Here is a 15,364-nt window from a genome sequence, read left to right as displayed (position 1 = left end):
GTCAACCACAGCACCACCAGGGAAGCCCTTTATTAATCTTTATAATCAATCCGTATGCACCTAGTTGGATATCATGAACTTACATTAACATGAACCCCATGCTGAGGTGCTAAATTAAATAATAATATTTTTCCTTTACATTCCTGTTAAATAGACTCTCCTAAAAGGAAATTAGAAAATAACACGTGCACGTACACACTTAATAATTTGTTGGGGTCCATGGACATTCTGTATTACCTCCCACCCCTTATAAAGTTTCATTATTTTGTATTGGTATCAAATATTCAGAATGCTGGTCCTAAGGACTGTAAGATCTTAAATCGTAGAGAAAGGTAAAATTATCTTTTGATTGTTATATTTACTAAAATAGGAGATTATCATCATACATTTTTAGAAGGGCTTCAGATAATAAATATGAACCAAGTTTGGTGGTGCTAGGTAGGTAGCATTTGTCATCTCACGAGCATCCTAATAGTGGTTTTATTGTATACTCTCTATCTCGCAGACGTGAAAGCCTGAAATTCTGAAGCTTAATGCTTTTTCTAAACAGATACTGTAAGTAGCTACGAACACACCTGCCGTGTGGTATTAAGCAGGACTCTGGCGCTGCATCTCCCTTTGCTGGGAGACCGCTGATTCTGTTCAGTGTTGTTCCTTTGGCCGCTACCATCCACGAAAATTCAGTGGGATGATGAATTTCCTAGTTTAGGGGCTTTTCTGGGAATACTTCCTAGCCAACTTCAGTTCCCTTACCTTTTCCCCTTCTGCTGGAAGCCGCATGCATGTTTTCTCTATTACAGGCTATGCTCCCTGAATGGGAGAGGGATTTAAGTCACCACCATTACAGAAGCATCTTTCATACCTGGGATTTCTAATACATTTTTTCCTAAAACTTAATGACTGACTTCATGATGCTTAGTGAGCATCTTCCTCAGAAGCTTCCACAGCCAGGCTGGCTGACACACGTGCCCCTCCTCGTCACCCTCACTCCCCCCGCAGACAGCTGTATCTGGTGCGACGTCCTTTCCACACAGCCCACGCTGGCCTCCCATTTTTGATATTTCACACGCAGTGGGAAGTCACCAACAATGTAATGCAAAGCCACTCTTTAGGAGAAAGGGCCCCGTAGTAAGGGATAGGATGGGTTCCTGTGAGGAAAAACTAAAACTGGTCAGGAAAAGCCCCAAGCCTGCACAGTGGGGATGCCTGTGCTCACGTCCAGTTTTCCGATTTTCCTCCGTCATATTGTCCTTTCTGCTGTTCTCTGTCAGTCTCTGAGGACACAGATAATGTCTTAATTTCCATATCTCGCCCTGTCCTCAAGAAAAGAAATCTAGCTTAGATGAACACCCGGTTTTGTTTCATGGACACCTTGTGAACTGGCTCTGCCCTTCTTCATTCATTCACAGGGAAGTAATTGGCGGACTGCGTTTAAAATGCAATATTCCTACATCTTACATGAAGTTGGGAAGAATTCTGCCTAACCAAACCTGATCTTTAATTTCACCAGATTGCTTCCCTGGAAAACAAATGAATTTTGATTTACCCATGGTTGTGTAGGTTAAAAAAAAAAAGTGTTTGAGACTTAAAGTAAGTAACGTGGATTCCTACAGAATCATGGTCTGCTCTACGTTGGTCTAGTTCTGGTGCTGGCTTTTATCATTCTGAAAGCTTCAGGTCTCCCCGTTTCCAGGGGGCTTAGGATTCTGCCCTGGCTCTGGCAACCTTCTTGCATTGTTTCACCCACCAAAGGAAGCAGTCGGAGTCCAGCTCTGTTATCAGAAGTCATGCCTTCCACTAGCGTATCCCTAAGAATAGGACATATTCTTTGCCTGAGCTCATACATGTTTAGTGTATATAGTGTAAAATGGCACCAACAACGAAAAATAGATAGTCATTTATTTCGATGCCTAATTATAGGCTGACACAGGTAGATGTTCCTGATGTGTAGCCCTGGACTCTTCTGGCTGCCATAAAAAACCTCAAACCAGTGTGAGCCGTACTGGAATTTATTTCCTCACATGTCTGGGAAAGCCAAGGCCACAACCAGCTCTGGGTGCATGTGGATGGACGATTTAAATGATGCCATCAGAAACTTCTCTCTTTCCTTTGTCTCCACTTTCTTCTGTGTTGGCTTCTTTGTTCAATTAGGACCTTATGTGATGGCAGAGAAGGCCGTCAGCAGCTCTGGCTTACATCACTTTAACAGCCAGTGTTCCCCTTTACAGAAAGCATTTCTTTCCTGATAGTGCCAGCAGAAACCACAGGAATGACTCTCGCTGGCCTAGCACATCCTACCCGCCTATTTATGGATCAGTCCTGCCAGGGGACTGGAGGTAGAGCAGGCATCTTCCCGAGTCCCTGGTCACACTAGAGGCTGTGTGGAAGTGATGGCAGTCCTATTGGGAACCATATGGCCTGCCAGTGGAGGGTTACTTGCCTCTACCGCAGAGAGATTAAGCCAGGATGCAGGTTTTTGTTTTGTGCTTTTTTCAGCAATATTTTTTCAAGCCCGGAGCCTTGAAAAGTCCTACCTCCTCACCGGAATTATTCAGGTATGCCAGTAAGTAGCATTCTCTCATCAAAACCACAAATACGTGTTGAGAATCCACTCTGTGCCGTTCGTCGTACTAGAACCACTAACTATGAGAAAAGCACAAACTTTTCTCATTTTGCGCTTATATTATCATGGAGATGTTGGTTATAAAAAGGTAGAGTGTCAACAGTTCTGTGGCTGAGGGAAGCACCCATGGGGCGGGGGGTGGGGGGCGTTCCCGGCAGAGGGACAGCACATACAAAGGTCCAGTGGTGAGAGAGAGTAATGAACTGAAATAACTCCTTATAGATGCCACAGACATAGTCAGAGGTCAAGACTGCAGAGGTTAGTGGGGCCGGATCATCTAAGTGTCTTACTTACGAAGCCATTTTTACTTTAACCTTAAGTGCGTCAGGGATCCATTGAAGGGTTTGATGCAGGGAAATGAAATGATGAAATTTGTATTTTGGAATGAATACCCTGCACTGGGCAGGACTGGAGGCTGAGCCACATTTAGGCCGTCGAAGTAAATCCTTCGATGGTGAGATGATGAGTCGAACGCAGGGGTCGTGGCAGAGGTGATGGGGTTACATAAGCAGATCCGAGCAGTGTTGGAGCAGTTTGTTAGGAAGGTAGTAATTGAAGGCTCAGGGATGGAGCACCCATTCCAGGTCCAACAGACGACCTGGCTTTGTCTTCTCTGGTTACCCAGGGTCCCTGTGATCTACATCATGCTATCAGCACAAACTGTTGAGTAGATTTTCTATATTTATAAAAATATGAATATGAGAAGGTTCATAGCAGCTTTATTCATAACTGCCGTAAAGTGAAAACAGTCCAAATGTCTATCAGCAAGAAAAATAAAATGTGGTATGTACACACTGTATTGTTTAGCAATAAAAAGAAATGAAGTACTGATATGTGTTACAAAATGGATTAGCCTTGAAAATATTATGTTTAGTGAAAGAAGCCAGTAATAACAGGCCACATATTGTATAGAAGAAGCAAATCGTTAGAGATAGAAAGAAGGTTAGTGGTTGCAGAAGGTTAGTGGTTGCCAGGGACTGGACTGGGAGTGGGGGAAATGGGAGAGACTGCTAACGGGGCTTCTTTGTAGAGTGATAAAAAGGTACTAAAACTGACTGTGGTGTTGGTTGTACAACTCTATGAATATGTTGAAAACCATTGAATTGTACAAATTTAAACCATTTGAGTTGTATTGGATGTGAATACCTCAATAAAGCTATTATGAAAAATATGAATATGGGAGTAAAGTCACCCTTAATTTATCTAGAAAACAGAAGACAAGCTGGTAGAAACAGGCATTTAAAATACATCAAGAAATGACAATGAGGACATAGCATAAAACTGGAAAAAAAACCCTTAAATGTGTAACAACAGGAGAATGGATAAATTATGATATATTCATCAAAAAAGAAATGACAGTAAGAATCCTGATAATTAACAAATCCACATAAAACTATTAATACGCATAGATGTGACCTAAAATTAGCATTTGTACAACATTTAGTATAGGAGTAAAATATCTTTACTTAACTCTCCAACCCTTAATACTACTATTAATATATTACCGAAGAACACCATTTAACAAGACAATGAAACAATATAATATAGTTTAGAACGATTTTATTTTAACATGCAGAGATTTGGGGTCTTTTAAAACACTTTCAGGGTCAGTTTCATTTAACTGAAAAATTTAGCGTATTGGACAACTTCAAAGAAGAATCATTAAACAATTTCTTACCTAACTTTGAGTTTTTTAAAAAGGAAAGAGAAGATTATTACTTGGAACAACAGAGAAGGCAAGGGATGATGATGATGATGATGATGATGATGATGTAGAACAAAAGTGTAGAATGGTAGAAAGCATGCTCTAATTAGGAAGGTAAAATAACACAGATCAGTGTGTAGGTTTCAGAAGGAAATTGGGTAGTTGAGCTGCTCAACCCTTAGATGACTTCTGTCAGTTATACTTTATTGCAGAAATACTTTGCAAACCATTTTGGCCCCTTTGTCTTATTTTGTTTTTATATGATCACTGGACTAATAAGGAAAAAACAAAAACTTTACTGTTTTAATAAGGAAACCAAGGAAATGAGAACCTATAGGAATTGCCCGTGGTTGGGATTGGGGAATACGCGTAAACGGAGAAACTCCCTAAGCTTTGCCTAGAAAGAATCTTAGAAATTGTTTAAGACAAGGTATTTTGGCTTTAGTATATTTCTACTTTATCATTTTGTTATTGATTCTAAAATTATTTTACTTGTAAAGTGAGACAGAAAATAGTAGGTAAAATTTAGTAGCTAATAAAGAATGAAAAATTATCAGAAATTTAAAAATACCATATATATGTAGATGATGTCTGTTTTTAAAAAGTCTGTGTATCAGAAGTTTAGAGAATTGTTTCAAAACTTGTAGGCGTACGTACCTTTAAAATTTGGCACTCAGAAAGCTTTGCTGCAGTATTTTATTTTATTTTTTATTTTTTTTGTGGTACGCGGGCCTCTCACTGTTGTGGCCTCTCCCGTTGCGGAGCACAGGCTCTGGACGCACAGGCTCAGCGGCCATGGCTCACGGGCCCAGCCGCTCCGCGGCATGTGGGATCTTCCCGGACCGGGGCACGAACCCGTGTCCCCTGCATCGGCAGGCGGACTCTCAACCACTGCGCCACCAGGGAAGCCCTGCTGCAGTATTTTTTAATTTGCTTCTTAAATCCCCTCAATTTGCTATTCTTTAATGTTAATCTTTTTCCCCCCCCAAGAGCAAGTCCCTCATCTTAGAGACTGGAGGATTTATTTGTCTTTCCTGAGAATTTCCTTCCTTTATCTTTTTAATTGCAGTGCTGTTATGGGTCCTGTCCCAGATTTCTTTCTTAATTTTTCTCTCTTTTCATTTAATTTAGGCATATCCATTTCACATTAGTATTGTGCCTCTTTTTATCTTGGAGGAAGCAACTGGAATTCTCTGAGTGTATTGTAAAATTCTCCTATTTAAGTTAATGGCAAACACTGAAATATGTCTGTGATAATTATGGGATCATTAATAGGAAGAGGAACAATTCTAGATTTTTTCAGAAGTCTTTTCAGTCAGTATTTTACATTATATGTAAGTTGACAAAAACTCTTTGCAAAGTCTAGTGTTACTTTGAGCAGAGTGAGCTTATTTTTTAGCCAAAATATTTCTGCCATACTACCAGCTACACAGCCTTTGTGATTTTTCAAAGGCGTTCTTATTTAAGCATAGGCACCACCATTCATCCATCCATCTATCCATCTATCTATCTATCTAACTCAGGATTTTTGTCACAATTTTTTTAAAATTAGAGAACATGTATTCTGCTGTTTGGTCACATCTGTCCCATCCTAGTTCTCTGAAAGAATTGTCAATTAGAGTCTAGTTCTTTGTGTTGTTGTTCTAATTAATTGGGAAAGGGAAATTTGCTTTTGAGTCTATGTGAAAGCCCTTGCTAATAAGAAACATTAATTCAAAATTTCTTTCATATTTTCTTTGCTTAACGTGTTCCTCTTCAGTTGGCTCTGATTTTTGTTTGTTTGTTTTTAAAATTAGAGTAACACTACATTGATTTAACTCATTTTAATATATCAGACTCCTACATATAAAATAGTTTAAATAGTTGATTGTATGTACTGCCAAATTATTCAGTTTAAAAATAGGACTCAGAAGCGTTTTTTTAAATATTAAGTTCTCCTTATATATTGAAAATAGAATTCAAATTTACATGATTTTATATAATATTTTTAGGTCTTCTTTTAGAAGGTAAACTGTAGCTATATGTTATTGCTTTCTTATTTCTTTTTAAAGACTATGTTCTACCCTTTGATGCTCTCACATTACGCCTACTGAATTCATGGTGATGATTTCAATTTACTGGGAATTTCCTGTGATTAATTAAGGATAGAGTTTGGCAAGCAAAGTTTGATAACTGTAAATGAGAGAAATAAACCGAAAATGAGAGAATTTTAGAAAGTGGCGTATTTGTACTTTTTTGAATTTTGAAGTGGTTGCTAATTTAAAATTGTCAGAACTACAGATCAACCTACTGGTTGGGTGAAAGGGCCTTTTTATTAGCCATGTATGGGCTCTTTATATGCAGGCGTTTTAATATGTTTAATTGTAGTGTAGATCTGTTTGGTCTAACTCACTGTGACAGTTCTCCAGTCCTGAATCCCAGTCGTGGGACACAGTGCATCAGTGTTTCTCTTGTGAACATTAGAGGTGAAATGAGTGGGGTTAGTGAGCATCTTGAGTATAAGTAGAGTTCATTTAGTAACAACAAAATTGAGGTCCTAAGTATAAATACCTTTTCAATTTACATTCTTTGTGAACTGTTGGGTTGCAAGCCGTCAGTGTTTTTGTATAGGAGTCTTAGAGTAAGAATAATTGTTATATTCTAAAAGTGGTGTCTTTGGGAGAATTACTTTGTGGGAAGTTTAATCCTTTTCCTAAATATATAAATAAATATTATTTGCTTTATCATTAAAGACTAGCCATAATAGGAATGTGAATGGATTTGGGGATAGAGCTCTTGTTGTGCAAATTTATGATTGGGTATACCCAAATTGCTCAGAGAATTGTTCAAGGATGACATAACATAAAAGAATTTTGTGACTGGTAATGAGTAGAAAAATGTACTATAAACTTTCGACCCTATTTAAGGAAAAAAAAAAAAAAAACTGGAGTTGTGTAAAACACCTACAGATGGCAAGATTTAGCATAGAGTCAACTCTCACCCTTCACAGCACTTTATGATCAGGTTACACTCTGTGCTCTGGAAACTTCAGTGTTTTAACGGGGTAAAAGTTGGATCTAAATTGCTCTCTGGGTATTTGTATATATTAGAGAACCATCTAGTACCTAAAAAAAGTTCAGCATTTTACAAGTTTTTATTGTTGCTTTAGTCAAATGTTTCCTTGAAATAAGTTTGTTTGGCATAAAGTTATAAGTTAAAACTGTTTAGACTCAGATTACTGAGATGTTTGCCAACTGCCTTAGGCTTCTCTTATCATTTAAAAAATTAAAAGTATATTTTGGCAGCCCATAAATAGGTACTGATTAATCTCTTTGTCCACTTCAGTAATCTCAGAAGATTTAGAAACACAATTATTAAAAGCAATGCACAGGTCAGTTTGTAAAATAGAAAGCATCAGAGATAAAGTTATTTTTCTAGTAAAATGCATAAGTAGCTTACATATATTGTTATCCGTTGGTTTGTAATTAATGTATTTCTCTGTTAATATTTCTGACGACATTAGAAGTCTCTTTTTAAAAACTGGGAATGAAAGAGTAGTTTTCTTCACTGAAAATATTTATTTTTTCATAGGTGTTTTAACAAATCTCCATAGATTGACCAATAAAAGGATTATTATTTTACATCTTCAAAGAGGATTCCTATTTAGGAAAGTAGAATGGTCTCTTTTTTTCAAACATTAAACATTCAGTTTAATGCTGTTTTCTAACATGAGATCCCTTGGTATGATTGTATCAGATAAGGAATCGAAACTATATTATAGTTTCTGCCGATGACCTAACCAGTAACCGCGTTGTTCCTTTTCTTGTGTTCCCTCTTCACTTCCACCTCCTGATCCCCTCCTTTGGGTTGATTTGTAATCTGACTCTTGTGACAGATGTTAAGAGGTGGAGCAAGGGGTTCTCTGCTTTTAGACCCGCAGGTTACGAGACCGCTCTCTTAAATCTACGGTCAGAAGAAAGTTTCTTGAGCCTTTAAAAATTACTGTTATCAAAGGAAAAGCACAGGGTAATATAAACAAAAATGACAAAGAAAACTTAAGGGAGGAGTATAAGAGGCATGAAGATAAGTCAGACAGACACTACTAAGGATGTTTTGGAGGAGTGGGTAGGCTTTTCGTGTTGAAGCATGTGCTTTGCTTTGACTGGATGTGGCTTAATTTCTGTAAACAGACCTCCTTCTGGGATGAATGTGTTTTAGCCATGTCTGTACCTGTAGCAGAATACTGGCGATGAAATTTTAGAGGCAATTTAAAGATGGGAGAAGAAACGTGAAAAAGCTTCAAGTTTCAGAGATGCTGCAGATTCTACCAAGTTTGAACACATTTTGAAATACCAGAAAAAAAAAAAGTGTTTTCACAACTCTATTTTTCAGCTATTTACAACTAAATTTCTATAAATTGGAAATAAGTTGACTCAAAATACACGTACTTTAAAACATTTCTTTCAGTAGTTATACGTCTGTGTGCAGAATCGCTACATTTTCCCAATCTCCTGTTCCAGTTTCCTAGAATCTGTCTGAACTTTCTCCTGTGGAGAGTGGAGAGCTTTCAGCTAGGAACTTCCTTGACTAGGCAGTGATTCAGGAGTGAGGATAAGTTCTGCTAGCTGAATGTGTAGAAGCCGTGTTGGCAAACACATGGGTTCTGGGCTAGTGTGCAAGCACATGGGGTCAGAAGCAGACCGTCTTTGGTCGTTCCGGGTCGCTGTGGCGTTTCTGCACATCTCGGCGTGGCCAGAGCCTGCCCACTGTGCCGTGGCTCACCCTTTGTCTAAAGCTTAGCAGAACAGAGCGCTGACATGATCCTGGTTTTAGTTCTTGATGTTGAAAGCACTAGCATGTAAGCTCTGGAAAGCATTTAATCGCTGTAGTTTCTACACAGACAAGTCCAGTGAGAGCAGCTTTTATTAATTTACAACGTAAGAAGTTGAGTATCTGTTCTCCTAAAAATCTTACTTTATTAAAGCATTTAATTTAAAAACGGGAAAGACCTTCCCAGTTTTCCCATTCGAGAACACAAAAGAAAGCGCATAATGACTGCTTATTACATAAGCATAGCAGTTTAAATTTACAACCAGGGTACCAATTACAGGTATGTTTAGTCAGTTGAAATGTAAAAAATTAGTATTAATAAGCTTAGTCTCCTTGGCAGTACTCTGGTGCTTACTTTGCCCCATTTCTTTGAGTGTATTATTTTCTATTAACTAAAGAGAAAGACACCACACACCTGTCATTTACTGTACTGCATCTTGTTTATAATTAAGACCAGGAGTGAGTGTTTATTTGAAAGCTGGCAAAGAGAGGGTTCCTCCTTGCTTTAAGGAAATGTTTTAAAAATTAAAAAAGCATATGCCTGTGTTGCTTTTTTTAATGGGCCAGGATATATTTTTCAACATATTTCTTCCCTTTTACTGCATATTACAAATAAACAAAATTAGCATTCTGGAGTGCATTCATAGATTTTTAGTTGCTAATTTAATCTGCTCTGAAAACTCCTGCAAAGCAGGTACTCTGTTTTAAATAAATATGGGGTAGGTAATCCATCATTGTTGTCTTTATCTTTAAACTAATTGCTCTTAGGTATGTGTTCAAAATAAATGAATTCAAGCATGATTTCATACAGCGTTCTTTTTTGTTAACCATGCAAGCATATTTATTTGAACTGACAGTATTGTCGTCTGTTGGTTAGGCAGATTTCAAAGTAAGTTTTCTTGTGCACCACAGAAGCAAAAGTTTCTTCAGCAAGAGCAACTACAAATATTTAATTTTTATTTTTAGTTGTTGTTGTAAAAAGAGGTAGGGGTGCCAAGCTGGCAGGAAAGACTAAAGTAGATTTTTTATTGTAATTTTTTAGTTTTAAAGAAAATTTACATAGCAAGGAAGTGCAGGCTGTCTGGGCAGCACTGAACATAAGTAAGTAAGAATCATCTGTCAGGCTTCCCTGGTGGCACAGTGGTTGAGAGTCCGCCTGCCGATGCAGGGGACGCGGGTTCGTGCCCTGGTCCGGGAAGATCCCACATGCCGCGGAGCGGCTGGGCCCGTGAGCCATGGCCGCTGAGCCTGCGCGTCCGGAGCCTGTGCTCCGCAACGGGAGAGGCCACAACAGTGAGAGGCCCGCGTAGCACAAAAAAAAAAAAAAAAAGAAGAATCATCTGTCAACGAGGACAGATGATTTGCATGTAGGTGATGGAACTGTAATCATCTTTATTTCTGAGCATCTTTGTTTTAGAGCTGGAAGAGGCCCTAGGAATCATGTAATTCCTTCAAAGTTAAGGCCTATAGTTAGTAAACAATTTTCTGGCTGTTGCATAGTTACTTATGGGCTGTGCTGGGACATGAATCCTTGTTCTCACCTTCACAGTTCAGTGGCTCATGTTATCAAACCATGATGCTTCCCTGATTGTTTTTGTAAATGAAACATTTTCACTGGCTGCTGTTAGTCAATCAAAGGTGGTATATGTTGAATGTGGTAGAATTAGTAATTGGGGTTTCAGTGAATATGCGTTATATGTAACGCATGCCTTATGTATAAACTAAGGCACCCTAAGCTATTTGATTGAAAATTAAAGTTTCAGCCTAGGCATATCTATGAATTTTTTTTATTGAGGATGAATTTAGGTTGACAGAATGTAAATATATGTATTTTGTATATTGGTTGCAGTTATTATAAGAAAAGCCTGGGGGGCTTCCCTGGTGGCACAGTGGTTGAGAGTCCGCCTGCTGATGCAGGGGACACAGGTTCGTGCCCCGGTCCGGGAAGATCCCACATGCCGCGGAGCGGCTGGGCCCATGAGTCATGGCCGCTGAGCCTGCGCCTCTGGAGTCTGTGCTCCGCAACGGGAGAGGCCACAACAGTGAGAGGCCCGCGTACTGCAAAAAAAAAAAAAAGAAAAGAAAAGCCTGCCCATGTTTGCTTTGAAATATATGAACTCAACTTGGAATATTATGGTAGTATTAAAAATTATATTTTCAAAGGCTGAAATAATAAAGAAAAATACTTCTGTGATGCTGTTAGGTGACAATGGTAAGATTCATTTTTATACAACTTTTTAAAAACTATGTTTTGTTAAAAATTGTTAATCTTTGTTAAATAGTATCTTCAGATAGTAGAAATATGAGTGTTTCCCTTCTTTCTTTACTTTTCCCTCCTTTTCACATTTTTTCCTTAGGGCACATTTTTTCTTATAAAAACAATGAACCTGTTGGGAATGAAATTATAAATAAATTTATTTATAAATTTATCCTTATAGATAAACTGAGTAGATAGCTGATAATATCATACCTATAATTTTTTAAGCTTAAAAGGACCTCCTCGCCAGAAAGATACTTGCTCAACCTTACTGTTAAAGCATTAAAACTATACTTACACCTTATTCCTCCAGTAACTGGTGTTACCACCTATGAAAAGTACGGAACTTGTACAGCATTCGTATCAGGTGCTGTTCTGTTTTACTTGTGCTGACTCATTTCATACTGCAGCCCTTAGGAGGTAGGTAGTGGTGCTGGTAGTGTTGGTGCTGGTGGTACCCTTTCACGGGAGAGGAACCTGAGGCACGGAGGTGTGAAATAATTTTTCTGAAGCAACACGTCTAGTGCAGCCAGTGTTTAAACTAGTCTGGCACCGGAGCCCATAATCTTAGATATTATGTGGTGGTTACTTAGATGTTGCATTGTGGTACAGAAACGTGACCCAGGAAGAAAAGATTTAGGAAGAAGTCGTCAAACTATGTCTAATGTAAGATTTTTGCCTACCAACTGAACGCACAGATTTCTGTTTGCTGCCATATCATATAAAAATTGCTACATTGAGTATCAGTAAATTTAGAGGATATATTATAGACTAGATGGTCTACTGGAAATTAGCTTGCAGGGGTGGGTCTCAGTGAGCTTCCCCGGTAGCGGAAATAGTGGGGCAGTGGGTCTGTGGCACTGCCGTAGGGGAAGATGGGCCTTAAATATTAAGACAGGACAGAGGGCAAATGGTGCTTCCAAGAATGGGTTCCAAATGAAGGTCACAAGGGCAGACTACTCCACATTGTAGAAACTGATTTCAAGACCAGCTGCTTCTCGTATGGGCAACTCTACCAAGCAGGAGAGCAAGGATTTATAACAGAGGTTTATAATTCTTCTGAGAAACCAGATAGACTCTCTTCTTACATAATAAATAACATAGGTCTTTTCCTAATTTACTTATTCCTCATAACAGTTGTGAAAGTCTTCTCAGACAGGTGTGAATACTTTCATTTTATGGAGATTAATGAGAGAGAGAGTATTGTGGCCAGAGGTGGTAAGTCGTGGAGCGTAAGTTCAAACAAGACCTTCTGACTCCAAGTCCATTGTTCTTGTGTCTAGATACGTACTTCACAAGAAAACGTTGTCATTATTCAAAGCTCCAAGCATAAGTGTTAATTATTTTGGGTCCAAAAATGAGGTGATATAACCTTATCATTTCAAAATTCATTTTACCAGAGATAATTTACTGAACTCTGACCACTACAAAGTACTGTTAGTTGCTCAGTGGGAAAAAAATGAATCCCTTACCTTTAAGAAGCTTATAGCATAGTTGAGGTTGACATACAAACATTAACAAAAAGATCAAGGTGTTTTTTGTTTTTTGGGTTTTTTAAAGATATGTATTTATTTATTTAGCTAGCTATGCTGGGTCTTCGTTGCAGCATGCAGGATCTTTTAGTTGCAGCATGCGAACCCCTGGTTGTGGCATGTGGGAACTAGTTCCCTGACCAGGGATCGAACCCGGGCCCCTGGCATTGGGAGTGCGGAGTGTTAGCCCTCGGACCACCAGTTTTTAATTCATGTGTAGTATACATAGGCATTCCACGAGTACCCCCAGAGCTAAGTCTCCTGCCACATGCCTACATCCAATAAGTATTTGAATGAACAAATGAGTCCAGATTAGGGCACATTGGTTAGGGAGGGGTTTATGGGGGAGATAAAACACGCGGCAAAGCCTTGGAAGGCAACTAAGATTTGGATACCTGAAGAGAGGTGGTGAAGGTGTAGCCTTCTCGGCAAGAGATACCGCTTGAACAAAGAGCAGGAGAAGGGAGTGAGCAAAGCCAGAGAGCCCTTTGTGTAGAGGAGGAATAGAGGACACACGTTGCGCCAACTCTGAGGCCTTTAAACTCTGGGTTAAAAGCCTTTTCCTTTCATTCTCCAGGCGGTGGCTGCCATCAGAGATTTACATCTCAGGATCTGATGAGTGAGATTCCCAAAGTGACATTTTATGTTGATTGATTTGCTCTTGGTGCACAGGGTGGGTTCGGGGGTGAAATGAAGAGGAGGAGGCCAGAGGCCAGGAGAAGAGTGGGAGGCGAAGGCTCGGTCTAGAACAGTGGGTGCTGCGTCCCAACTGGACCGAGGGTCCTGGCCTCAAAAAGGCAGTCAGTAGATTGAAAGAGAGAAGTTCAGTACAAAAAAAATAGAGTTACAAATAGAATGATCGTCTTAAAGTTAAAGAGAACCAGTGTCTTACAGTGTTTTCTGATCTAGAACTACCAAGATAAAATCTTATTTGGTTTTTAAATGTTTATTAAAAACACTTTTTTGACCCCTTTTCTTTGGATTATTTATGGCATTCTCTTTCTTTTCTCAAAGATAACCGCTGTCTACAGTTTGTTGTTTATTGTACCCATGCTTTTTATTTTTGCTTTTTACCTTTACTCTTTGTGTTTTTAATTGTTTATAATATTTGGTATCATTTTGTATGTTGTAAAACTTGATTAAATATCTCACACTGCCCATTTTGTTTTGCAACTTGCTTTCATCCTGTAACTTTGTTTTGAAATAATGTCCATGTATTTGCAAGTCAGTCCAGTATACAGCATTCCATTATATGAACATGTCACAATTTGTCCATTTTCCTCTTGATGAACAGTTAGCTTGTTTCCAATTTTTTGCACTTATAAGCATTCCAGCAGCAAACGTTTTTGTGAATGCCAACTTGTGTACATGTGAGAATTCCTCTGGGGTATTACCTAGGAGGGTAATTGCTGGGTTGTAAAATATGCAATTTAAGATTTAATTTTTGACAATGTTAAGGGTGTGGAATGGTATTTCATTTTACTTTTAATAGACATTCTCTGATTACTACTGAGATTACACATTGGCCATTTTGGTTCTTCTGAACTGCCTGTTAATACATTTTGCCCATTTTTCTATTAGGCTATGTTTTATATATAAATATATATATATATATATTTTCCCCCCCATGCTGTGCGGCCTGTGGGATCTTAGTTCCCCGACCAGGGAGCGAACCTGGGACCCCTACAGTGGAAGTGCAGTCTTAACCACTGGACCGCCATGGAATTCCCTTTTATATTGATTTAGAGTTATTGATATAATCGAGGTACTTCAGGTTGGCATTTTTAACTTTTGGTTAACTCTGTTCCTTTGGTAGTCTGATAAGACTGTATATCAACTATGATCCTAGGCAACATTATATTCAGTAAAAATGACCCCTGATTGGTTAACTGCATCTTGAATAGGAGGATAAATGAAATACAGATACCTGATGCGGGAGCCCTAGCTTTGAGATTCCCTGGGTGCAGTGAGTCTTATAAACAAACATTTCCCCCACAGGGACTTGGGAAGCTTTGCCTATGAACTTGTTAAAAGAGATACTGGCTTCTGTGGCGCAGGAAACATCTAAAGGGGCAGCTCCTGCACCCATCCAGGGTGGAACTGATCCTTGGTCTGGTGGAAGTACTTCCACAGCAGAGTAGAGCCTAACGCTCCCTGGCTGGCAAGCCCTGTTCTGGCCTCTATCCTTCTCAGGAGACTGATGCCAGATGTTGCCTGTGGTCGTTTTGAGTGTGTGAATATTTAATTGAACCTAAGAAAACGCTTTAGTGAGTGTCGCAGCTATATTGGCACTTAAAATTATCTGAAAGAAAGTTAAAGAATTAGCTTCTGATAAATATACCTCCTTGAAATATTTTTAATTTTCTCATAATGAATTTTAAAATATAATTTGTGCATCTTGATTATGCAATCCTGACCCTAAGTAATGGGCTCTGTTA

General features: G+C 38.8%; 1 protein-coding gene across 1 annotated transcript in view; it reads left to right on the top strand.

Moving 5' to 3' along the window:
- Positions 1-11,069: 11,069 nt before the first annotated feature.
- The window catches only part of NCOA2 (nuclear receptor coactivator 2), a gene marked incomplete at its 3' end in the record, with an annotated part of 153,156 nt that continues 148,861 nt past the window's right edge, over positions 11,070-15,364 (top strand). The window contains exon 1 of the mRNA XM_079722133.1: positions 11,070-11,349. The remainder of the gene's footprint in view (positions 11,350-15,364) is intronic.

This window comes from Hyperoodon ampullatus (assembly GCF_949752795.1).
Source record: "Hyperoodon ampullatus genome assembly, chromosome: 17".
In the NCBI taxonomy this organism is placed as follows: Eukaryota; Metazoa; Chordata; class Mammalia; order Artiodactyla; family Ziphiidae; genus Hyperoodon; species Hyperoodon ampullatus.
This window is presented reverse-complemented; position numbering and strand designations above follow the sequence as displayed.